The following is a 12,890-nucleotide window of genomic DNA, read 5'->3' as shown; positions in this document are numbered from 1 at the left end:
TCCTATTGTTGACGCCCATTATTGGTTCCCTTTGCTATTTTTATTTTTTAGAGCTCCTTCTCCTCTTCCTCTCTTCCTCCTCTAGATCTCTTCATCTTTTGGAGCATCCAAAGCCTTTGAAGAAGAAGGAAGAAATCAGCCTCCGAGTTCCTTGCAAGCTAGCACTTCCAAGGATCCTGATCTGCGTTGGTCTTCACATAAATTTTTTGTAGAGACCAGATGACTTTGTATGGCTGTGAGCAACCTAAGAGAGATCCTCTCCAAGCATTGGATCAAAAGAGATCAAGAGACTTCAATTTAATAATGGTTTCTAAACTTTTTTGATCATGTATGTTAGTTCTAATGGTTAGATCTTTATGGCAGCATCGATTAGATCGATGCAAGTTTTTATGTTCAGATCTAAAGTACATCTTAATTTATATTTTTATCATAGTATGGTAGTCTAGATTAGATCATATGCATATAGTTTAGATTAAATCATTTAATCTTACTCTTCCACTGCATAAAAATTTTGAAATTTCATGCATAGCACTTCCTATGTTTTCTTCACCAATGACTTGCACCTTAGGTGATTTCTACAGATGCACTCATGAACCTCCCATAGTGCATGATCAACATCGATTGGTTGCAAGCATTGGAGCAGGGGCAATGGGTATGATTTCTTGTATAGTTTTAATATTAAGATGACATACAAAGGAGCCTATCATTTGATCCTTCGGGCTTCTATATGGTTGGTTGATAGAGTTTCATTATGGAGATGGTTAATAAGAGGATCGATCTAGCCTGGCTCATGCCTGACATACAGGATTGAAGGTTGCTCCTAAATACTCAACTTCTTTAGGTGCTTGATGAAAACTTTCTTGTTGAGCTCGAGATAACTCAAGGAAGCAAGGTAGGACAAGGCATCAACTCAGGCTTTCTCTGATCTCAAGATTTGTTGAACTTCTAAATTTTTGAAAGTCAAGGTGAGATCCTTTAATATCTATAAGTACCACATCATTATTGGACCTCAGGCTTTGCACTCACCTCAGATAGGGTTAAGGACTAGCTGCAAGTCGGACAAAACTCTAAGCCTTTCTACTCCAAGCTCTTTAGCAATACTGAGGCTAGCAATTAGTGCCTCATACTCGGCCTTATTGCTGGAGGTATAAAGTTGCATCGAAGGGCGTACTCCATCACAACTCCCTCCAAACTTGCAAGGATAAGCCCAGCTCTACTTCCATGTTAGTTCAATGCCCCATCTATGTGTAGGATCTATTGGAGTCCTCAGGTTTTTTAGGGGTTAGTCCTTCATCGAATATGGTGCATTTGATGAGGAAGTTGGAAAGCACTTATGCTTTCATCAGTAGTCGGGTGTAGTAGCTAACATCAAATTCTCCAAGCTTGATTGCCCACTTTATCATGCACCTCGAGGTATCCAGCTTCTACAAGATAGACTTTAGTGGCTGATCGATTAAGACAATACCAAATGGGCTGAAAGTATGATCAAATGCATCATGCTGAGGTGATAAATGCATAGACCATCTTCTCAGTATCGATAGACAACTAGCTGATATCTTTACCAAATCTTTGAATGAGAAAAAATTTAGTTTGATTAGAAGAGAGTTAGAAGTATGTGACCCATTTGACTAAACCTACCTCATTTTTTCTCTCTCCTTGAAACTCTCAAATTTGATCATTTCTTGAATATTGATTGACTAATTTCATATTATTTTCTTCTATTTGGATTTTCTTGAGCTTTCGCTTGCTTTAAAGTGTTGAATTTTTTCTAAAAATTTAGTAATTTTCTATCTGAGACTGAGCTCAAGTCAACTCATAGTTAAGCTCGAGTTTGACTCATAGTTAGATTCGAGTTGACCCCAGCTCGAGTTAACTCTAGCAGAGAGCTCAAGTTGACTTGAGGTCAAGACCATTTATTTAAAAGATGAGCCATTTCTTTCTACTTTTTTTTACTGTTAACCTTAGAAGGCCCCAAACTGTTCTCCAAACCTTTTTTGGGTGCCCTCTTATCTCTTTCTTTAGTTTCCATCATATTTCCATTGGATTGAGTGTAGAATGGATCCTAGAAAATAGTTGGCTTATTGGTTGAAGTGGTCAAGAAGTAAAGAATAATCCGAATGAAGGTCAAAGGAAAGAAATGACCAAGCTCACTCCCACGCCCTAGTGAGTCCTCCCTCTCCCTCATCCAGTGCATCCCTTGTTGGTAGAGTTATGATCATAAAAAAGAAGATAGATTTTAGATTTTTTGAAAGAGAAGGTTTTTCAATTGGATAAAGATAAAGGAGCAAGGTTGGAAATTTCTTTGTTCATTGGATCTACCCACTTACCCAAGCCTAGTTTGGAAATTCTATAGGAGCCTCAAACATGCTTTAGGAGATGTAGAAGCCACTATGAAAGGGGTCAGGATCATCCTCACCAAGCAATAATTTACAAACATTTTGTGGATCCCGCATCAGGAGATGATACCTATCAGATTATCTCACATAACCAAGGCACTGAAGTTGGTTTTGGAGACCCAGGAGGTAGATGTGATGGAGGAGCTCTTCCTGAATCGGTTGTCCATGTAGATGTGACTACTTCACCACATTACCGGAGGATTTTGTTCCCAAAGATAGATCGATTTGACTTTGCATTAGAGGGATCTGATCATCATGGTTCACGTCCTCCTGAGCATGCCACTCAATTTGCTAGCATTGATGTTCACCTATGTGAAAGAGGTAGTAGGGAGGGTGAAGGATTGCCTACCCTATAGCATGGCACTAACTTTAGTTTTCAAGGAGTTTGGGGTACCTCTTAAGGAGAAGACTAAGCGAGTTCTGATGCTCTTTGACACAAACAATGCATGGTAGCTACATCAGATGGGCTACTGCAAGTTATAGGGAAGATGGGTTAGGAGGAACTTAGGATAGGAGAGATAGAGAGAGGAAGCTCAGTCGAACGGAGTATAGTCGAAGTCTGAACTAGAGTCATCTCCTCTAGTAGCAACAAAGCCTCAAACTTCCACAGTATTAGCCACCCTTATATCTTCTCTACTAGTGACACCTATTGGAGCCTCGAAGCCTACTCAGCCTTCATTCAACTAGATGATGATCAGATAAGGAGAATGTAGAGTTGATATTAGATGAACTAAGGATAGAGAAAGAATAAAAAATGACATATCAGGCACACCAGATTGCTTCACTTATACATACGGAGCTCTAGAGTTTGAGGAGCAAGGTGGCCAGCCTATCTAATCGAATGTGCGCTCATGAGCAGTGAGCCAGGTCAGAAGATCACAGTGATATATCTATACTAGCTAAGGAGGCTACTCGCCTTAAAGGATCAAGGCAAATATATGTCAGATACAGTCTGAGATCTGGGAGCTTGAAGCCTCTTAGCACTCGAGATTCTTTCTCTTCAGACTACTATGGAGAGATTGATGGCACATATGGAGATAATCGCACTAGGAGTGGCCACTGCAGCTACTGCAAAAGGTTGAGGCCAACGAGCATCATCAAATAGATCTTTATCTTAGAGCTCATCGACCTGATGTGCTTAGTCATTCTAGACATCCTAGCCATCCTAGCCTTCTTAGTCTACTCCTAGACCACCATTTAAGACATACACTAGGTCTAATATAGGCTTTTTAGTACACCCTACAAGTCTATCTAGTAGAATTAGGACTTAAAGAAGTACTGCCTCATCTTCTAGGGCCCACTCTCCCTCAGCTATAGACCATCCCCCTGATAAGGACTAGATTTGAGTTTTCTAGATGTTCCTTAGGTGATGTAAATTTCACTTTATGTATTGTTAATGTATTGTTGGTGTACTATATTGGATCTCTTTTGGCACATAGTAAACTTATTTTGCTTGTAAAGATACATATTTATACAAGGCAATGATCTTCCCTTTATATATCTCTTATAATATTTTTATATATTATCTTTTTGATTGATGACTAAAAAGGAAAGAGTTATGGTATCATGAAATCTTAAAGCAAATAATGAATAACCAAGAAAATAATAAATAACTTATAGCATAATTATTGAATTAATGAATAACTTAAAGCACAATTAATGAAGACTACAATTATTGAATTATTGAAGAATCAATGAAGTAGGCATAATGGTGCATTACTAATTCTTGCTCAAATTTTTTGCTCTGATATATTTGTTTTAATTTAGCTCTAATACATTGGTTCTGATACAACTTGCACCTTTTAATCCACCTTAACTCTGATACATTATGCCTCAATATAGCTTTTCAATATAGCTTTGATATATCATTGAGCCTTGATACCTCTATTTTGATTTCCTTTTGTTTTGATACATTATTGATCCTATTACACTTAATCATGCTCAATTCATACTTTCCTTGATACATTACCTTGCATAAGTCCTTGAATCTCTTAAATCAAAAAGATAAAATTATTTTAATATAAAAATATTAATTACATCATTTGCTTGTACTTAAAATTTTATCATCATCAAAAAGAGAGAGATTGTTGATTCAAAGATTATTTTTGATGAATACAAAATATTTGAGTACTTATTTTGATACTAATGAATTATTGAAATTCTTATGTAGATAGTTTTAGAAAGCTAAAATTTTTCATGAAAGGCATGTACTAATTGACTAGTTTTGAAAGCAAAAGAGGATGATTGGATAAAGTTACATTATGAAAAATCAAGAGAAAGAAAAAGAAAGAGACTAAAAGTTGACCCCTAGATTCAAAGAGTCGACTCTGACACGTATTTTTAAAGTGACATAGAATAGGAATCAATCCCTATTTAACTATGAGTCGACTCTCTCAATCAGACAAAAAGTTGAACTTTCAATGCCAAATCTTGAGTCAAATCCCTCAAGAAAGCTAGAGAAGTATTTCTATAAAATAGTCTTTGAGCCAACTTCTATTTTCTTCGAGCAGACTTCTAGTTTACATGAGTCGACTCCTACTTTATCTCGAGTTGACTCAACTGTGGTTGATAGCTATAATGGTCAATTCTATAAAAATTTTAAATTTTTTTCAAATAATTTCTAGCGACTAATTTTTGATCCTCAATGGCTAGAAATGGTTAGTTTGGCTTTTTTAGAAAATTTAAAGGCTTCCAAACAAAATCAAGAGTCAAAAAAAAGAAAAGAAAAAGAGAATAACTAAGTGAGAACTCAAGAACACTTATTGAGCATTCAAAGCATTCAAAGAGAGCTGAAAGTATCCAACTACACAAAAATCTTGAAGCATTCAAAAAGCCCTTCAAAGCATTGATTGCAAAGCTTACTCAACTTGTTCTCCCAAGTGCTTCATCGACTTTTATTTTTTTTTTTAGGAGCTATTATTGTGTTTCCAACTGTATTTCTTATTCTCTATTGTAAACAAATTTTAATTGGGACTAAAACTTAAGAAAAAGCCTATCTGGAATTGGATTGGATTTGTGGGTAAAGCTAGGATTGGCTTGAGGGTATAGTTTTGATTAATTTTCATAGAGAAAATTAACTGAATTTAGATTGTGAGCCTCAAAAAAAATCTTGTTGTAATCTGTATAGAGAATATAATGAAATTTTTAAGGATGGCTTGGAAAATAGATTTGGCACCGAACTACTATAAATTCTTGATATTTGTATTTAGTTTCTCATTTACTTACATGGCATTTTAATTGCTTATTTATTTTAGTATTTATTATTTAATATTCCTTCACCACACTTTATATAGTCTAAAATTTGTGCATAACAAGCTTAAATTTTTAAAAAATCCAATTCAACCCCTCCTTTGGTTCTCTTTAGGCAACACATCCAGCAGTTTCTGATAGAGAGATCTCCCTATCGACTATATAGAGTCTTAAAAAAATCCAACTAGGAGAATATTCACTTTTCTTAGTCAATCAGTAGATAATCTCATTTGTTGGAATACATTATAAAATAAAATATCAGCTGAGCTTCAATTATTAATTAATTTTTTTTTATATCATAATTTGCTATCATTATTGATATGATGACAACATCATCATAAAAAGTTTGAACTCCTCAGAGATCATCATGAGAAAAAAAAATGATGTCCCCAGTGTGCTGCCTCTTCTAGTCTCTAGCTCGATGCTTTGCCCCCTACTACTGGCAAAGCATGCAATCATATTAATGACACAAATTATTGGTTGATTACCATTATTCTCCTTGTTAGCCCATTGGTGAGGTGGCTCTTCAGTCATTCAATTTTTCTACTCCCGAACATATTTTTTAAAGTAGCCTCTCCGAATTAGGGCTTCAATCTCATCCTTCAGCCAGAGACAATCTTTGGTATCATAGTTGTGATCATGATGAAAGTGATAGTAATTCTTTTGCTCCTTCTTGTTGGTGGGACCTTCATTAGTTGAGGTTAGTGAAGGTATCCTTGACCCTCATTTTCCATCAAGATTTGGACCTGGGGAATAGATAGCGGTGTGTGGTTATTAAACTGCTGAGATGGGCTCCTTGACTTAGAGTTCTTCAGTGGTCAAAAGAATTCTCCTTCAGGTCGAGCCATGTGGGGCTCTTCTTGAGCCTGCTTCCTATTAGGGGCTCTTTCCCTAAGCTTGTCTATATGCAATGCAAGCTTCTTTTTCTCTATGCATATTTTTGAGCTCACACGAGGAGTTGGCATAGTCCCTTGGAAAAATTTTATTGAGGAAGAAAATGAGGCTCTCATTCTAAAATCCTCGCTTGAGCATCAACATAGAAACCAACTCATCGAAGTGGTATACTTTGAGTGTAGCCACATTAAAATGCACTATCTAGTCACACAGAGATTCTCTCTCTTCTTGTTGGCACAACTAATATCTAAAGATTGGTGATTTGTAGAAACTGCTTTCAAGATGCCAGAGTTCTCCATCATGCTGCACATGAATCTCTCATCATTGGCCTAGGACCTTTAGAAATCACAGGCAAAATAAGGTCATTTTAATTCGCTGTTGACGCAATTATATTCTGTAATCATGCTAAGACCCATATCCAAAATCTTAAGCTCATTCTTTGTGCTTTCGAGTAGGTAACCAAACTCATGATCAATATTTAACAAGACTAGGGTAGTCGTACTGCAACTTTGGCTCAGACAGTGAGCATTTTCTCTCTCATTGGATGCCAAACAAGTAAGTTTCCTATCCATTATCTTGGAATTAATTCTTTTGCAACACTTCAAACTTAGATAATCATACTCGAATATTCTCATAAAAAAATGGAGAAGCAACTCTCAAGATGCAAAACAAGAACCCTTTTACTCACAGGATGCCTAGTACTAATTCAATTAGTGCTAAGAGCCACCTCCTTATTTTGGGTGTCAAATACCAAATTACATCCATGATTATTCTAAAGATAGATAAAATATGTAGATCAGTTCTCTGGGCTTACTATGACAGGGGTTCTAAAGAAAAATCCTTTGTCAAATGGAAACTAATTTGCCAACCTAAGCGGTTTGGAGGACTTGGCATCACAAACCTCACCATGGCCAACCAATGCTTGCTATTGAGGAGGTGGTTCAAGTTTTATAATAAAATTGGCCATGGGAACAACTCTTATAGAAGATATATTACTCTAGAAAACTATAGACTGAAACTGCATTATATTCCGCAAAAAGAACTTCATCAATGTAGAGGAGCATAATCAACCTTTTGATGCTATTTCAGCAGTTCTCCTCTCCTGTGATTGGCAACATACTACTGACATCATTTTGGCATGGTGCATGGAGTAACTAACAACCACTATCATGCATGCTACCCAACTTATTCTTCTTTACTAGAAAGCACTTAGGATCCATCGCATAATGTATAGCAGATATTATGACCCTCAGTCATCTTCAAATGGCCCTTACCTCTTATTGCAATGACTGAACTCCAAACCCTAGTAACAATGATCAATGGCACTCAACTCTCTGCAAATGAAAACTATAGACGTTGGAAATGGCATGCATCTAGGGCATACAAGGGTTGGGGGGTGTTATCTTTTCCTCATGAATAAGAGATTATGCCTCTCTTATGTCATTTAATCAAGTCTTTATCGATTCTGAAAAAGATGAAGATTTTCAATTGATTTTGCTATCATAACAAATTACTCACTGCTGACAATCTCGTAAAGAAAGACATTCTCGGATCTTATAACTCTTTAGTGTGCTCCACTTATTTTGAATTACTCGATCACCTCATGCTACAGTGTGATTACTTGAAGCACATCTGGAATGTCATCTTGCAACTCACTTGCAGTACCAAGCCTGAAAGCATTTAGGACTTTGGTATCACTAAAGGTTTGGCACTCTAAGCAATGACATAAGTCACCTATGACATAATTTTCTCTATAGGGTGTTGGTGTATTTGGAAAGAAAGGAACAATTGGATATATAGATTTGAAGTGCTCTCTTGTCCAAGTTTAATGAATCTGATAATATTTTTATTTATATATTGGACTTTCTCCTTTTCATGCCCAGCAATTCACAACTTGGATATTAAGCTTAAGCAATGGCAAAGCAATCAATAACCCTAAATGCCCTAGGGCAATCTTCTTTTGGTGATGGAATCTAGTCTACTACAGGCTATTTGCTTAAGCACATTGAATTAATGGAGTAGAGGGCCCTTGAGCTTTTCATTTCATGCTAATGCTCATTCCCTTCAAGATGAAATTTGATTGTTTTCTAGCTGAACTCTTTGTGGTTCTTCTTGTTCATTTGCTGAAGTTTGGCTCTCTTCTTCACCAGCTTTTTGGCTCATTTATAAAGGACACAGTCTTTTGCCCAACTAGTGAACACTGTATATATTGTGTAGTCCCCATCTGATGTGTGAGGTGATACTACTTTGTAAATATTGTAAATACCTTCTCTAAATAAAGCTCAAGAGGTTTATAACCCCTTTTGTAATCAAAAAAGAAAAAAGAGATAGTAACAAAAACTAACAGATTGATGCAATTGCTGTAGCTTAAACCATATAGAAGGCCTTGTGGGGTGTTTTCTTTTTGTTGTTGTTCATTATTGTTATTATCGTCATTGTTGTTGGTAGAAGAGGCATATAGACAATGTGTAAGAACTTGGATTAGAATATATACCTTGAGTGTTTTTGATCCCAAAACAAATGGAAGCGATTGTATTTGGACTTGTTTGATGACCTTCTTGACTTGCACTCTAAGAACTACAACCTTATGCCTTCATTAAATGCACTCCAAATCCAGGAAGAGGGCTACTAGAGTTTTCTTATGGTGTCCATACCTTAGATGCCCAAGGCTCTTTTGGATGGTTGCCTTGGAGAAAGAGAGAAAGTATAACAGGGAGAATAACGTGTGTGTAGTTAAATTGTATGTATGGTATGATATATGACTGACATACACTATCTATTGATAGAGACATGTACCACAATCCCACTCTCACACGATCTCAATAGTTGGGAGTTATCTAGAATCCTCAACCTCCACTTAAGATAAGACCGAGTCAATATAATCCACTTAGGATATGACTAGGATTCTCAATAATTAATTAATTCTAATATCCACATGTGCACACTTATCCCATGTGGATGTATTGGTATTCTATACCAGCGTTAATAATCTCTCACTTGGATACAGGGGATAATGCATCTCCCATATACACACAAAACTCATCTCCTCATATAGGGCATTAAGATATGTGACATTGACAATAAAGAATGGTCATATTATATCAAGCAACCACTAAGACTGACATAGTACTTACTGTAAAGAAATTGAGGGCAATATCATCTATGCCTCAGATAATTTATGCCACATTAATCAAATCCTTCCAAACTCTCAAAAATAACTCTGAATAATATTGGACCATCATTCCAAGCTCTTGCACTCATGATCATCACACACAAGATAACTATCCAGACTATGAGATACAAAACTTGCATGATGTGATCTAAATTATCTTCTTTAGAATCTGAAGTAATCCATCTTTTGGTCCAACTATTTTCTAGACATGATCCGTATAGCTGCTCATGTTGGCCAATTGGATGCCATGCTAAAGTAGTAAAATCGAACCTCAACTTCATAAAATGACTCTAGGTCCAAAGGCATAAGGTAATAGGGTCTCACATAGTGATAAAACAAAAACTATTATGTCACTCCTCCATGACAGTCGAATATGAGGGCATACTGTATGATGTACATATTATAGTGGAGCTCCCACTAATCAAGAGATGTCACACTCATAACACCATATAGATATTGGTTTAGTCACCACCAAAGTACTAACCTGAGCTACTCAACTCATGAATACCCACATCCGACTTCTAACAAGCTTACTATGGATTGAGATAAATCCATAGTTGACTTCTTACGAAGTCTCATCTTAGACTCACTAAGATGATAATAACCTTCTTGAATACCCCTCATGTATCAAAGCACCTATGCCGACAACACAAGTCCAGGTGTAAGCTGTCTCATCTTGTGCACCACTCAAGTATCAAGGCGATCAACCGCAGGAGTGGCTGATCTAAGCCTGATTACATTCAAGCTACATCAGGCTCCCAACAGTATTGGCATATGACTTCTTTTTCATTAATTTTTCTTCTTCTATCTTTGGATATTGACTAAGACCTAAGGTACAATCCTTATCAACTGGAGTATCAACAAGCTTTGAGTTATGTATATCGAAATGCTTAAGAACTTTATTCACATAAGTCTCTTAAGACATACTTAAGAGCATTGAGAGATCTCTTGAGATTTTAACCTCGAGCACATAACTCACTTCCCCTAAACCTTTCATCTCAAAGATGGAGGATAGCCATTTCTTAATGGTGTTGATGATCTCCAAGTTGTTTCCAGCCAATAAGATGTCATCTACACATAAGGATAGGATAAAAAATCTTTTCTTAGTTTTCTTGATGTACACACAGTAGTTTTCCTCCATCATGGACATACCTATGAAGGTAACGGCTTCATGAAATCATAGATACCATTGTCTAGATGATTGTTTGAGACCATAAATGGATTGCTTCAAGTGGCACACTTTGCACTCTTGCCCTTCAGCAACAAAGCCAACGGGCTGATCTATATAGATCTCTTCGCCTAATCCTCCATTGAGGAATGGTAGTCTTGACATCCATCTGATATAACTCAAGATCTGAAAGCTACAATGATTAGAATTATACGAATAGAGTCAAACCTCACTACGGGAGAGAAAGTCTCCATGTAGTCTATACCTTCCTTCTGGATATAGCTCTTCATGACTAATCAAGCCTTGAACTTGTTGACTGACCCATCTGCCTTGCGCTTGACCTTCAAGATCTACTTATTGCTAATCACTTTTCACTTAGATAAAAGATTGACAAGCACCCACATCTCATTCTTAGTCATGAAATCCATCTCTTCCTTCATTGCAGCCAACCACTGATATAAATCAGACGAGGCAACTGCTTCTTCATAAGAAGCTGGCTCATCTACATCCGACACAGCACATATGAGAGCTCTTCCCTCAACTTCATTGAAATGACAGTAAGGAACATTTCCATGTTTGCTCTATCGAATTGGTTGAGCCTCTGAAACAGTGTCTAGAGGTTCACCCCTATTGAGTGGTGCACTCTCATTGTCCTCAGTGATACTCCCACTGATCTAAGGTGCTTCCTCTGATGGCTCATACAATTGGACATCCTTATCAACCTCATAAATTCTTAAAAACTCATACTCAAGAAACTCTACATCCTGAGACTCTATCTCAGTCATTCCCCCATTAGGGTGTTCATCATACATGAAGTATCTTTTGAAAACCTTAAGGTACCTAATGAACACCTTCTTGCTAGCCCTTGGTCCAAGTTTACCATATCTGTGGGAGGAGCTGTGAACATATCCAGCTGATCTTAAAGGATGCAAGTGATCTAGATTTAGACTTCTACCAATCTACAACTCAAAAAGGGTAAAGGGTAGAGACTTGCTTGGAACTTGATTAAAAATATTGGCAGCAGTTAACAGTGCATCTCTCCAGAAACTAATTGAAAAATTTGCCTGCACCATCATGGACCAAACCATTTCTAACAAAGTCCGATTCCGACGTTCCATAGCACCATTCTATTGTGGAGTATCTAAAATAATTAGGTGTTAGACTATACCCTTTTCCTCACATAGATCTTTAAACTGATTAGAGAGATAGTCACGACCCCTATCAGTTTGGAGAGTTTTAAGTTTCTCTCGATCTAATTTTCCACCTCTATCATGAAGCATTTGAAGCAATCTAATATTTCTGACTTATGGAGGATCAAATACACATAACCGAAACATGAGTAATCATCTATAAACATAAGGAAATAAGTTGCACCATGATATGCCCTCACATTCATCAGACCGCATATGTTGGAGTGCACTAACTCCAACGGATGAGATTACCAAATAGCCTTATCAAAAAATTTTCTCTTGGCTTTGCTGGTTAAGCAAGGCTCACACACAGTAAATCTTACTTTATTTAGAGGTCCCAACAAATCTTCTCTAGCTAGCTTGCTATCCTATCTTGGCTTATATGGCCCAATCTCTTATACCACACATCACAATCATCAATAGAAGAAGATGAAGAAATTCAAGCAAGGGAGGGATTCTGATTATAAACATCCAAACATAGTTTAAAGAATCCATCATCTAACAAACCAGATCCTAAGAACATATCATGATCATAAATATTTACATCACTACCACCGAAATGGAAAGAATATCCTAGCCCTAATAATACTACTATTAAAGATAATTATATAAGATTTCTGGAGCATACAAAACGTCTTGCAAGAATAGGTCTCTGCCATTTTTTATCCTGAGCTGGTATGATCCAACTCCAAGACTTCTTCATTAGTGCCATTCCCTAATGTGATATATTGTGTCCCCGTCGGCACTAGCAGTAATCCACGAATTCCTCTTTATCGGCACTCATGTATCACAGTTCTCTGTATCAAACAATCCACTTGGGA

The 12,890-nt window shown here is 36.8% G+C and overlaps 1 pseudogene; it reads right to left on the bottom strand.

The window, feature by feature from the left end:
• LOC140859293 (GDSL esterase/lipase At1g54790-like) overlaps nt 1-12,890 on the bottom strand; it is a 213,625-nt pseudogene that overhangs the window by 186,158 nt on the left and 14,577 nt on the right.

This window comes from Elaeis guineensis, chromosome 7 (genome assembly GCF_000442705.2).
Source record: "Elaeis guineensis isolate ETL-2024a chromosome 7, EG11, whole genome shotgun sequence".
NCBI classification, from domain to species: Eukaryota; Viridiplantae; Streptophyta; class Magnoliopsida; order Arecales; family Arecaceae; genus Elaeis; species Elaeis guineensis.
Note: the sequence above shows the minus strand (reverse complement) of the source record. Positions and strands in the feature narration are given on the sequence as shown.